We start from the raw sequence: 15,324 nt of genomic DNA on the forward strand, positions 1-15,324 counted from the left end.
TATAAGGGGAGGTTCTCATGTACGCAAAACCATGCAGTATTGAAGCCCGGCTGTCTGATTTAATTCACTTAATGTTATGGCCATAGTGTGCATCTATTTGCCTCTAAATCTCTCAAGTTATCTTGTGTCAGCGTAGTACTCATTGATTGTGTATAAATATTACATTTGCCCAGCCAGTTCTTCTGTTAGTAGGCATATAAGCCATTTCCAAATTTAGCTATCACAAATTATGTCACTATAAACTTGGGTATGAACATAGTATTGTAAGCTGATGCCTTTAACTCTTTCAGAAAGATATCCGGAAGACGAATAACTGAGTCAAATGGTTCCATTTTCAGTTTTGTGACAAATCTCCATGCTAATTCCATGGTAGTTGCAGTAGTTTACAGTTCCACCAACCCTGTGCAAGGGTTCCTTTTACCCCATAGCCTTGCTAGCATTTCATATTGATCTCTTGATGATACTCATTCCTTCTGGACTAAGATGCCAAGTTCATGTTGTATTAATTGACATTTATCTAATTGTACATTTTTTCACATATGTAATGGACTTTTTTTTACTTTTTCTCAGAAGTATTCATTGAAATTATCCACTTTTGACTGGGCTTTTATTTTGTGATGACTAATGTTTTGAGTTCTTTATATATTCTAGAGGTTAGTTCTGTATCAGAAGAATAGCTTGCAATTTTTCCCCATTCTGTAGATGATCTCTTCACTCTGTTGGTTGCTACCTTTGCTGTGTGGAAACTTTTAATTTTTTATGATCTTATTTGTTGATAGTATTATTTACTGGTGTTCTTGTTTGGCAGAGTCTTTCTATTAATCAGCTTTTCTTTCACTGGGTCACAATACTGGACACTCAAAATTTAAAGGAAGAGAGGTTTAATTAGGCTAAAGTATTAAATTTCTAAATTCAGTTCAGGGTAATGGTTTCAAGGCAGAAGTACTGTAGAGAAACCAAACAGCTTAGTTTATGACAGCCAGGGAAAAAAGCAAGAGAATTAGGCCAGAAAGGAAAGGGCAAGATAGCAGACATGGAACCCAAGTGCACACCAAAAATTACACTTTACAAATCAGTTGAGAGGATCCCGAAACAGACAAGTTGATATTTCACTCTAATCACCATACCTCACTCCTTGTCAACTTTGTGCTTCAACGTGTCTTTTTGAAGCATAATTACTCATCAAATAAAGCCAATAGCATGTTCATAATTCATGTTACACAGTATGGCTATCCTGCATGGCAGCAGAAGCACAATACCTTCCTCCAAAGTCTCAAACGTTTCGACAGTCTTCCAAAGCTCAAGACGAAAATCTTTTCAGAAACTCAAGCAAACTCTTAGCTACAAACCTCTACAAGTTGCCAGGCTTAAAAGGTACAATGGCAGAGAGTAAACACTCCCATTACAAAAAGGAGGAATAGAGAGATTGAACAAAATGGAGCAAAGCAAACCTGAAACCAGAAGGCAAAACAATAAATCCTCACACATTCTTTGCATCTTTCCCAGAAAACTGTCCATGCTCCTGGCATTTCAGGTTTCTGGGAGTCTGCATTACACCTGTAGCTTTGTTTCTAAAACTTTGTGCATTGCCCTTTGATGGGTTGCTTGCTTAGCCTCCTAGGCCTTCATTTGAAAACCAGGTGAAATCCACCCCCCCACAACTCTTGCATTCTGCATAACAATGAAACCAATATAACTGGACATTGCTAAAATCTCTTGTTAGTACAAGCAGTAGATAGACCCTATGTACCATGGATGCAGAGGCTTTTGAATGTTTTCATGACTGGAGACAATATACTGAACTCTCTGGGACCAATTCCCTAGAAGATCTTTCTTGAGCAAGGGTCCCAGGGACTTTCTTTTGAAAACAGTTTGAGGTTTTAGACACTTGAAATTGTGATGAGTGTGGACAAATCACTGTTTTTCTTGTCCTTATTAAAAAGAAAATTTGGCTTCTCTTTAACAGTGCTGTTTGGCAGTCATTCTTCCTCAGGTCCCAACTTTAAAATAGTTCATTCTTGGCCAAAATTTTCATTTCTCAAAATTTTCTGCTTTTCTTTTTGACCCTAATTCTCTCTGCAAACATAGATAAAAGCATCTAGCACTACTCATGTCACAGAATAAATGTTAACATGTCTTTGAATTTCCTTCACCAAATCAATTAGTCTTCCATTCTTAACCTCAGTCTCATAAACATTCTCAAGATATGGGCAAAATACTGACAAATTTTCTATTAAAGCATAATACACATGGATTCTAGTCCAATTGCCAGTGGAATCTTTGTTCCCAACTAAGAAGTCTTGAAGCTGACCTTTACTATTTGTGTTGATATCAGAATTCTAGTCTTCTGAGCTCCAGCCAAAATCATTCACCAGGCTCTGCTTACCAGGAGCAGAACTTTTCTAGCTGGACTCTCCAAACTGCAAACTCTTCCCATAAATGAGTACTAACATACTGTCACAGATGTGATGGCATTTCTCTGGAAAAAAATTTCATGTTTGCCATATTTCTCTTTGCTAGAACACAACCACCACAGTTTAAAGGAGGAGAGTCTTCATGTTACCAATGTTTCCAGGGAATTCAGTCCATAGTCAGTTGGTTCAGCTGACACTTCACCCAAACAGCCACAGTGCTTACTGCTGAAAAAATACATAAATAACATAAACTTTTAGAGGTTGGCTTTCGCAATTTTTCTTAAAGTTTAAATCAAATTTTTAAGTGTATCAGATATCAACTGTTTAGTTTGGATAGTGTTCTACTTTAAACAGCCTTGTCTTTTGAACTCTATACTGAATGAAGAAAGATCAAGATATGGGACAGAATTTATTTAAGGATGACATATTTTTTTAAAAATAACTATATTGTTAGCACTATCAATAATTGGAAGCCCTGCATTGGTTTCTTAGTCTCTCACATTCTCTGTCCCTGTCTCTTTCTCTCTGTCTCTGTCTCTCTCTCTTTGTCTCTCTCTGTCTGTCTGTCTCTGTCTCTCTCTGTCTCTCTCTTTCTCTCTCTTTCTTGCTCATTGGTCTTATTTGGTTAGCTTACTCATTTACATTTAAAAATAATAATCACAGTAGTGGTTCACAAAAGATACAGAATTGAGGATTAGGAGAACGCATTCCTTATGCCTGACTCCAGATGATTTTGGCAAAGGAAAAAAAGAAGAGGACTTAGGGCAAATTTTTAAAATATAGAGACATTTCTTTCAGTTGTGCTTGCTCTGTATAAATTCCTCGAGAGGCTGAATATGGTAGCTGGAGCAGTAGGTGGAAGAGAGGCATCTAAGAAACCCATACTTTAACATATTCATTTAAAAACATTGACTTCTATATGAATTTTAAATGTAATTCAATGCTTCCTAGTTTAAGGGCATTTTTTTGCCATATTGGCCATGAGAAATAATAAGTGTTGCTGGCATAAAATTGACCCTAACTAAAACTAGTAAAAACCACATAACACTTATGTAATCATCATTATTGAGTCAGTATTTAGAAAAGAGATTGAACAAAAAAAAGCACATTTTGAAAAATGCATTTGTATTTTTTCTGGTGTTCTACTAAATATATGGCAGTACAATCTTTTCATCTGAGAGGATAGTTGTTTTTAATATTTTGAATGTAATTTTTGAAACAATTTGCTTTTGTGAACGTCCTTATGTGTGTAAGGACTTTCCTCACATACAATCAAAGAAATAAATTATTCTTAAACATAAAATTTTGAAAAAATATCTTAGACCTGTAGTTCAAAATTTTCTTTGATGCATTCTTGTGATCAAGCAGCTTTTTACAGATTAGCCTTCTGGAAAATAAAGTTTCATAATGCATGCTTTACTGAGACTGGTTAAAGTTCACAAAATCTAAAACAAAACTATAAAAATATAGGCTTTGAAAATGTCCATTTTAAGAACAAAAATGAAATAACAATTTTTAAAAATAAAGGTTTAATAATAGTCACTTCATATCACAGACATTTAAAACTGGAATGAATAGACGTTTGATGATTAAAACCAAAATAAAAATAGTCATACGTAACAACATATTTTTGTTATTTCCTAATTGTCAGAGGCATAGGACCTGAGATACTGCAACAGAAGAATTAGTCCTGTTTGCTTTTTAATGAGGACCACATTTGAAATTTCTTCAGTTATGCTTTTAAAAATCACACTGAAAACATTGAGCAAGCATGTTCAATAAAACATTTGTTATTTATTCAAATTTTGTCTCTTGTTGTCTTTTTGTTGCAGTTTCTGGTAGAATACATGCATTTAAAAACTAGAAGAATAAAGGTTACTGATAATTAAATTTTTAATGAAACATGAAAGTACACACGAATTGATTTTTCACTCTGAAATATAGAGATATATTCATCAGATTGATAAATGTTTCTAGATCACAACTTAGAATAATTACTTGTATTTTTATTGATAGATCAGTGAAATCTTACACATTTTTGGGTAAAGAATGTTTAATAATTTAATATAAATGACATAATTAAACATTGACATAGGAAAGATTAATTCTTCACACCCAGGCAAAAGGATTAAAAGAGTCTTTTTTTTTTTGTCTTTTTGAGACAGGATTTTGCTATGCATTTCAGGCTGGCCTTGATCTCCCTTTGTAGCTGAAGCTGGACTCAAACTCACAGCAATCCCCTGCCTCAGCCTCCCCAGTGCTGGAATTACAGGCCTGTGCTACCACAATGGGCTAAAAGATCCATATTAAACTCCTATTTTTTAATAGAACACACTCAGAATTTCTCTGTCTCATACGTAAGCAAGTGTTATCAGTGCTTTAGAAGAATGAAACATTCTATCAGAGTAATTTTCAATGTTTTAAAAGCGTAGTTCTCTCTGCACAAAGTGCTGCTATCTTACATATTAATTAATGAGAAACCAGATTAAATAATAAAGCTAATGTAAACAATAATTCCAGGAATTATTAGGATTTTGATTACAAACAAAGAAATGTTGAATTTGTTGAAACAAAGTATTAGTGGAACACATTTTTTATAGGAGCAAAGGTCTGTACTTTTTACAGATTAGCCTGTAAATTCTTACTTTATCAGTCTAAAATATGAGCAAGATGACAGATCAAATTCACCTCTGTTATCTTGAGTAAGTACTCCTGGGTGACACTGGTAAAAGTACTTAAAGGTCAGGAATTCATTCTCACCTTTGTCTCTGACTTTTCCATTGTTTTCTAAGAAGAATCTCTGTCTGTCTGTCTGTCTGTCTGTCTGTCTTTCCCTCTGAAGTAATCTATACCAAAAGGACATTTCTGATCAATTTTTTAAAACATTTAGGTCTTGCTAGAATTACGCTGTGGTACAGGGATTGCATGAATATATTTCTTTGAGTTATTTATTTGTTTTGAGTGTTTTGCTATGCGGTTTGGGTTGGCCTTGAATCACTGCATCGTCCAAGTAGTCTCTAATTCTCAGAGATGTTCCTGGAATTCTAAACGGTACCAGCACACTCCAGCTGAAATAGTATTTCTGAGAAAGATGTAACTTGTATAGGCCATTGGATGTCATGAATTGTTTATAGATGTGGGGAAAAAGGCGAAATTTCTCATGTTCGTGAAAACTCGTACTGGATTCAGGAGATTTAAAATGATAGCAGGAAATTTAGTACGCACTCTGCAATAAGTTAAAAAATTAAAAATTAAGGGTGAAACAGAGGCCAGGGACAGTGGTTTTGGAAAATGTCATATTTATGACACTCTATGAATTTTGTCATCTACACTGTTTGTCAGCTAAACATTATTTGATTGAACACATGATGAGTTCTCAAAAGTATTCTGTGATTAAAAGGCTAGTGGAAACTTTGTTTTACCATGATGTATCTTTTAATAACATCCTTTTTCATCTTAAGAATAAATCACCTAGTGCTTAATTATGTAAAGAGATAAGTAAAGATTTGGGAATAATTCTAAGGCTTGTTCAATGATATAACATTAAATATTTTATATATTTTAATAATGATGAATGTCAAAATTTTTCAATGATCATTAAGCAAATTAAAATTGTTTTTTTTAAATAAACCATATTGAATTGTATGTCCACATAGCTACCTATTCCAAGATCATTTAAAGAAATAATTCAATTTTAATAAAAACTGCAAATCTCATTAGTGCAAGCTTTATTTGTGAAGCAGGCCAAAAAATGAATTTAGTAGTGTTAGCATTTCAAACAACTATAAAATTTAAAAAGTGTGACACAGTAAAATGAATTGCAATAACTTAAAAAATGTTTTCTGGCAATTAGTAAAACGTAAAAATGATAAAACCAGTAATATTTTATTTTTAACATTTTGTTTGTAAGGCAAATAATTAAAAATCATGATGACAGTCTTTAAATAAAAGCCCCACATTTGATAATCAAATGTAGTACTTGTCTTAAAATAATTTAATAGGTAGTAATATTTTGTCATGAGGTACCTGGAAGGTAACACATTTTCTTGAAATTTCTCTTCTAACAACTTAAAAATAATTATTAATAAATTTTAAAAATGCATTTCAAAGATTCTAAGCAAGCTCACTAATTACTTTGCTATTGAAGACATCCTGAATCTTTGAGAGAAATAAAATAACTCAAATACTTTCTTTTAGCAAACTATTTTCATTTTAAGGAAAGCATTGAGAAACTAAACAAAAGCTAATAATGACACATAATTCATTTCAAATGCCTGAACTCTCCATGGTCTAAGTGACAGGATTTGTTTGTATTTATGACATCTGTGGGGAGAATAATTTTGCTATTAGGACTCTCGCTACATAATGTCTATTCCTAAATACAGTATTGATCTGAACATTTGATTGATTTTCTGTACATAGCCTGCTTGTTTATAGACATTTGTCATCTATTTAAATCTGTTCTAATTTTAAAAGAAACAAAGAAATGCAGTCTCGGTTGGAATTTTGCTGCAAGTACAAAAATCAGCTCTTGAAGTTTTTCCAGTGTAGCTTGAATGTAGTTTCTCTTTTGTTGCAACCTCTCCCAAATATCAAACTATTGTGATAATTATTTATTTAACATAGGCCAAAAAATAATGAAAATATTTCAAGAAGATTTTAAAAAAATTAGAGTTAGATTAATAGTTTTTTTGTAAGTTAAATTCTGACATTTTGTGAGCTAAAATTATTTCTAGAGACACATTCTGGAACTCAGTCTTATTTGAAAAGTGTCAAACTTTATAATGACTAAATGACTTTAGGGTACACTAAGAAAAGGTCACTAGTCAATTATATACCTATGATTGTGATTGTGTGTATCAATAAAGTTTGCTACTTTTCTATTTGCTTGAGCAGTTTTGAATGGATTATGTTGGTAAATGTATGTGTGGAGATAAATGGGTCGTATTTTTATAAAGTGATAATGACTTGTCTTTAATAATGAAACTAAACTTCAATTTTATATTTTCGAAGGGAAGCATATACTTGACTTCTCTTACTGGTTTGAGAAGCACTGGACAGGCCGTGCTTTCTAATGACTTAGACGCGTTAACCTGTGCCTCTCACTGTTTCTGAACCTACCTTGGCTCCAGTTCATGCATTTTTCTTAATGTTTTGTTTGAATGTGCTTGATATGTTCCCTTCTTGTATTCCCTCTCCGCAGACAGTTTAGATGACAGTGCTTTACATTTCAGGCATTTTTTCTCTACCTTTGTCTTTCTCTCCCTTGGATATGCTGTCTTTTCTCTTCAGAATTGGAGTTTACCTTTATGAGCTGAGTTAGAATGAAAACAGTCCAGTGAACTGACTACCTTTTTGAAGATCTTTGTTCATATTTTTGGATATGAGCATCGTCTATTATCCTACCAATGACACAACACCTGTTCTTTTTAGGCAGGAGTTCCCATGGAGGAAGATCTCTAGAAAAACAATCAAAATACGTCAGAAGACATATCTACCACCTCTGAAGTTCCTTGTCTCTGGGATACTTCTATTTATCAGAAACTATTCATAAATAGAGGTAGAATTTAATGACAAAAATCAATTTTATCAAAATCTTAGGCCTTTTATTTTCTAAATAGAAGCCAGTTTTAAACAAAGATGATAGATGCTATGCTATGATTTCTAAACTTCAATTTTATGCCAGTAGGCCGAAAAATATCTATCACAGATGGATCAATATAGCATGATAGTCTCCACTAAAAAAAGAAAGAATATGAAAGGGAAAAAAAAAAAGGAGGCAGACTGTGGAAGGAAGAAAAGGGAAATAAGAAGGGAAGTAGAAGATAGGAACACTTATCTTCAAACTAATTGAATCTGTACCGATTAATAATGATAATAATAATATATAATAGCTGTAGATGTAAATAAAATTTACTATATATCAATTAAATAACTATGATTGCTAAATATATCATCTTTAAAGTTTCCTCAAGTGCATACAGGATGTCTACTACTATGATTATTGTGTAAAGATAAGGACTTAGGTGCGGTGAGAATTGAGGGATTTCACTGACTACTGAAGGATTTACCCGAGGAACTGTAGTTCCGGTGTACGCAAAGTCTTTACCTGCCTGTGCTACCATCTCTATACAGTAACACATCCTAAATAATTCATACTTGAATGTATTTATAAAAGGAGGAATTGTTCTGATGGCAATTATTTTCTCATATAACTTGAAAACAGGGAGCATCAGGGCAATATCTCCAGCTTTGTTCTTTCTCAATATTGCTTTTATGTTTGGGGCTCTTTGAGATTCCATACAACTTTAGAATTTTTTTTTTCTATCTGTAAAAATATCATTGGAATTTTTATAGGAATTGCATTGAATGTGTACCTTACTGTGAGTAGCTTAAAAATTTTAATAGTGTACATTCTTTAATCTATAAAGACAGGGTATCTTTCTATTTATTTGTATCTTCTTGAATTTCTTCCATTGATATCTGTTAGGTATCAGTGTATAAACTATTGGCATCCTTGGTTAAATTTATTCCTAAGCATTTTACTCTTTTATATACTATTTTTAAAATGTTTGTTTTCTAAACATCTTTTTCAGATAGTTCAGTGTTAGCTTATAAAGATGCAACTCTGTTTATTTGCTGATGTATTTGACAACTAAATTTCTTTATTATTTTAATAGTGTAATATATTGGGGTCTGGGGATTTAGCTCAGCGTCATAAGCGCCTGCCTTGTAAGCAGGCAGTCGTGAGTTCGATCCCTGGTACCGATAAAAAGGAAAAAGACAAAAAAAAAAAAAAAATAGTGTAATATATTATGAAACCTTAATAAAAAAATAGCATGATACTGATATTGAAAACAGACATAGGAGAGTGTGAAAAATGGAGAACCCAGAACTGAGTCTATGTATATTTGATAAACTAATATATGGCAACTAAAGTAACAATAAATAATAGGCAAAAGATACTATTCAAAAACAAAAACTGTAAACATTGAGGTTTCAGATATAAAAAATTTTAAAATAAGCCTTTTCCATTTTTCACATGTTGTATAACAGAACTATCAATACAAATTAAGCTTTTCAAATCTGAAAACATAAAAGTTCTGAAAAATGCAGAGATATTATGCTTTGGTACTCTCTTGGAAAATATTTAATGTGACACTGAAAGCACAGACAAAAAGGAATTAAATAAGTACAGTAGAACTATATATATCTGAAAATTTTATTTTCTTCACAGTAAAGAAATCAACTAAATTATAAAGAATCCATGGAAAAGATATAGTATTTGCATTCATCCATCTGATTAATATCCAAATTATGAGGAATTTACATAGCTAAAAAGCCAAAATTTGAAATAACCCAGGTTTTAAAAATGAACAAAAGATGTGTGTAAAATTTTTTTTCCAAAAAAAGTATACTAATGGCAAATAACTGACCAACATGACTAATCAGCAATAAACTGTAAACCAAAACTACAATGAGATATCAACTTACACTGCTAGAATAGATATTATTATAAAAATGAAAGAAAATCACTGCAGGTGAGTATGTGAAGGAGCCACTGTGCATGGCTAACAGGAGTGTAAACTGACGAAGCTGTAATGGGGAGAGACAGTATGCAGATGTCTGGAAAAAATCAGTATGCAGCTACTATATGACTATCAATACACTCGGTATATATTAAAATTATTAAAATCAGTATCTCAAAGAGATATTTGTACTTCCATATTTAATGTAACTTTATTCACAATGGCCAAGCTGTGGAAATACAGAAAGAGCTGGGGTCCCCATTGATAGAAATATAGATTTACATAATATCACATTATTCAGCCATAATATGGAAAGAAATACTGTCACTTGTGACAGCATCAATGAACCTAGAGAATGTTATGCTAAGTGAAATAAACCAGACGTGGAAACATAAATACTCTATAAACTCATTTATATATTCTACCTACAAAGTCTCAAACTTAGGGAGGCAGTGAGCAGAATAGTATTTACCAGGGACTTGGAAGTAGGGAAAATGAGAAGTGGTCATACAGATCAAATTTTCAGTTATAAGATAAATACATTCTAAGAATGTAATATACAACCGGGTAAGTATATTTCCTGTTAATTGAAATTGAACAAATAAACTTTCTTTAATTATCCTCAACACACGTGCATACACATACACAAATAGTAAGTGTGCATGATTGATGTGTAAATTTATTGAAGTATTTAATGCACTATGCATGCATCAAGACATCTTGCATACTTTTACATACACAATTTTATTTCTCAATTAAATGCTTATGGTTTTTCAAATTAAAATCAAAATATAGATTAAATATAAATGACTTAAAGATTTACCTGTAAATTATATTCTAAAAACACATTAGCTAGTTAAATTGACTAAGTTATGTTTAACAAAGATCTTTGGATTATTCTTTTATCAACCCTCGACAATTTAAAGTTTAAAAATCCTAATCAGAAGTTAATTTTGTTGCTATTTTATAGATGTCATTGATCTTTAATGTAAATGTTAAAATAATTTGTTTCTTTTAGAATGAATTTTTATCCATGTAAATTTTTAAAAATTGAAAACTAAAAAAGAAAAAGTAGAAACTGAAAACACTGACTGAGATTTTAAGAGCAACATTTTCATTTATAATCTCATTAAGAATGTCACAAAATATTTATTTTGTATCTTCTTAAGGCATAATAAACCTTTTTACTTTACAGCTAAAGACTTACAAGAACCTCATGGTCAGGTAACTTTCAGAGCACATGTGAGTGATAATTATTTGACTCAAGTATTGACTTCAGGCTCCTGCTATTTACAGGATGGTTTGTGTACAAGTTTCAAGCATTTTTCAAAGGCTGAATTGCAAATCCAATTTTATTCTATTATCTATGAAAAATGTTCTTTTAGTTTAGTGAATTTGGTATTTAGAACAATTTTACATTCTCTTTGTTTCTTTCTTTTTTAGAATATACTTGTTAAAGAAAAATATTAGCTCATTATTAAAGCAAGTGCATACTCATATTTTCATAGTTTAACCTAATGTTCTTTCTCTGTGTTCCAGAATCCTATCCGGAACACCAAATAACATTCAACTGTACGTTTCCTTGGAAACCTCATGTCTGTAGCAGTTTCTCATACTTTCCTCACTTTGGACGGCTTTGAATCTTTTAAAGACTGCTGGTCAGTTACTTTGTAGAATGTTCCTATACTGAATTTTTTAATACATTTCCTTTGTTAAGCCAGAAGTATGTGTCTTTGTGCGAAGATCACAAAGATACTATGTCATTTTAATTACATTGTATCAAGGATATAGGGTAGAATTTCATCACTGTTGATATTAATTTGATCACTGGGTGGATAGTGTATTGTTTAATTGCTATATCAACATAAATCTAAAGTATAAAGAACAAAACAGAAAGTAGACTCTACAGAGTAGTGAGATAGACCTTTCTTAAATAGGAACATCTTTCTTAATAGAATCCAGGGAGAGAATGTAGGGACAAAGATCAAAAAAATATTTAAGATGTGTTATCTACATATACTGACTCCCTGTAAAAATACAAAAATTTATGTATTTTGAACACGTGCTAATAAACAATGATAAATAGAATAAAATGAAAAAATAAAAACCCTTTTTCTTACTACATTCTTTGGAAATTAATCTGTATGCACAGAATACAATCTAAGCAATGGAGAAGTTACGTTCTTTCTCCTTGAAATTGGGATAGATGCATAAATTATTTGGAATTCTGCTGCACAAGATATTATCTCTCTTCCCCATGAACTGACTCATTCAATAGTTTTTTATACCAGTATGAATTCAAGGATATCTATTTTACTCTTGAGTTGTAATCCAATGCTACTGTATATTGCCACTCAGATTTTCTAGCTTTGGCCCCTTCAGGTTCTTATAGTTAGCCTCTATGGTCTCCTGTGCAAAACATGGATGCAAATTGATTTTATCACTTTCGTACTTTCTGAAAATTACAAGATTCTCCAGATTTTTCTTGCATATTTTCCACCCCAGTCTTAGTATTAGCCCCTTCTCCTTTGAAAGCATACTCTAATCGTAGAAAACAACATTGGAGATCAACAAGATTTGGACGCTTAGGTGAGCTCATTGCTACCGCAATGTCATTGCTGCTAGGCAGTCTTAATTGGCATGGTAAGGATTATTTGCGTAGGAACTTCTGCTGCACTCATGTCCGCAAACCTTTCTGTATATAACCATCTGTGTCTGCATTAAGTCAACAATACATGGGTACTGATGCCTCCAATCAAATCCACTACATATGAGTCATGCTAACCTCCACCCTCCGTTTGTCTCTAACCTCCCCCTCCAACAGTAAGTAATCTGCATCCCACTGCCCATCATTTAATTACTTAAATGTTAAATATCAATATGTACATCTATCAGAACTGCTAACCCACATACGCTAAGACATAACTTTATGTGCTATGTGCAGGGTTTGTTTTGTTTTTTTTTTTGTTTTTCACTTTTTCTCTTATAATTTCCACAGATTTCCAAAATTACTCAAGCCAATACTTTTCCCTACTGCTCACTTCGATGAAGTTGCTTCCTACAGTTATAGTAAAGTTAGAGTTTTCTGTTTTTGGCTACAATTTGTATTCCATCTGGGGTTTCTCAATCTGTTAATTATTTTAAAAATCTGAATATATTTAAAGTTAAGTCTTTGTGTTGTAAAGTAGGTATGGTCTAATAAGTGCATTATATCAGATGTATAGTATTGCCACACAGAATAGTTTTTATCATCTAAAATGTTCTCTGTAATTTATCTTTTTTAATCTGTCTTCTGCCTTAGACTCCTGGCTATAAAAAAGACATTTAATAATAGTTTTGAGTTTACCAGAATATTACATACTTGTAATCATATACTATGTAGGTATTTCACCCTGATTTCTTCCATAAAGCAAGGTGTCTTTGAGTTCAGGTTAAGATGTTTTGATGTTTATTATTCTTAGTGTTCTCCAAAATCCCTGGATCTAAGGTCTGGTTGTCATTAATTTTAGAAAATTCTCAACTCTTTTCCTTTGAAATATTTCTTCCATTATTTTCTTTTTGACCTCTTCCTAGGGTAGTCCAATGGCTTGAATATCACTGCATTCAAAATTACCTCACAAATATTATAACCTTTGAAATTGTGTGTGTCTGTGTCTATAAATTTCATTAAGGGAAGTTTCCCATGACATGGTGAAGCTCATTGATGTTTTTCTTCGGCCAATATATTATTGAGACCATAGTAGCCATCCTTTTATCTGGTAGTATTTTGACTTTAAGCATTTTCTTTTGATATTTTAGAGTTTCCATCTCTCTTCTCTCAGACTCCTTATGCTTGCTCTGTTGTAAACGTCCTCCATTAGAGCTCTTAAAGTATTAATAGTAGTCATCTTAAATTCTTGCATGATAATTCTAAAACTGGTCTTCTGTGTCCCATCTAATCTGATTCTAATGCCTTCTGTCCCTCTATTTTTCCCCTTACATTTTATGATAACCTGCTCTTTTTGTTGAATTTCAGACATAATTAGTTGGGTAATAAGATTTGATTTATAGTCCTTAATGTGAAATTTTATTTTACTACGCTAGTAATTGGGCTGTGTCTAATGCCTTTGTTTTTTCTTTATAACTGTAGGTATCAGAAGCTTCTGGTTTCTCCCAAAACCTTATTTATGTATGTCTCTTTAAATGCTATTTCTTACCATTATTTCAGGTGCTATTGTACTGGGTTGCTTTCCTGGGTATCAAGGCATAGGTAAGCTAAACACTATGCATTCTATAAGTCTCACATGTTTAGTGAGCACTGTGTCATAAAGCTGTAATCCTTATAAAGGTTTTCAGCTTTCTCTCTCCTTGCTTAGGTATAATAGTAATGCTAAAAGAGATTGAAATTAAGTAAATTTACTTCTTTCTAAATGGAAAAGGCTTTAGTTAAGTCTTTTTCTCAAAAGTATGTCTTTGTGATGAAGAATTCTCCATATGTATTTTAGAGCAGTTATTGTACCCTTCCTTAACCAACACTACAGGAGAACTTTCTTGGCTCCTGGTGTGGTTTGAATGTGGTTTCTTTTTTTCTTTGAAGCCTCATGTGCTCATAGCTAAGTAGTCAATATGAAAATATTAAAAAGATTGGGCCTAGTGGGATGTAATCAGCTTATAGGGTTCTATCTTTATAAATGCATTAGTGCTGGTCTCATTGAATGTATTGACTCTCACAAGAATGATTAGCTTTATTTTTATTGAAATAGATAATTATTGTTAAAATTATTTTAATTGAAAATTATTTTTGAAATATAAATTTATTTTTAAAAAAGAATTATGACATACAGTTTAACAAACAATTCAAAACAAAACAAAGATTTTGCATACAATTGTGTTAATAACACTAGCAGTTAGCATTTCAAAAATTGGAAGCACACTAACAAACATTAAAGTATGGTTAGATTATGGTGTACAAATATTTGGTGAGTAATTATGTAAATACAAAAGGAATATTTTCATTACTCAGGAAATTTAAGTGACATAACAGTACAGTAAAATACAAAGTCTTCAACAATCTTCAAAAAACTGTGTGGGAAATATAATTTTAACTGTGTATAAAATACGTACACAGAAAATAGCATGGAAAGATTCCATTAAAAAATAGTCAAAAATTTTTTAACCTAAAAAAAATGTACAAAACCTGCAAAACAAATTGTATTTATGGAATGACATTCAAAACCTTAATAAAATGAAAAATTATGCCAGATTGCCTGAAGCCATTTTAATGATTTATTCAGATATTTCACAGACTCAAGGTAATTTGAATCATGATTGAAACAGGATTTTTTGTATTCATATAACCTAACTATATTAGGTTGAACCACATGGTTACTATAATATGTATT

The sequence above is a fragment of the Cavia porcellus genome, unplaced genomic scaffold (genome assembly GCF_034190915.1).
Source record: "Cavia porcellus strain 051 isolate PalLab524CR breed Dunkin Hartley unplaced genomic scaffold, mCavPor4.1 scaffold_18, whole genome shotgun sequence".
NCBI lineage: Eukaryota > Metazoa > Chordata > Mammalia > Rodentia > Caviidae > Cavia > Cavia porcellus.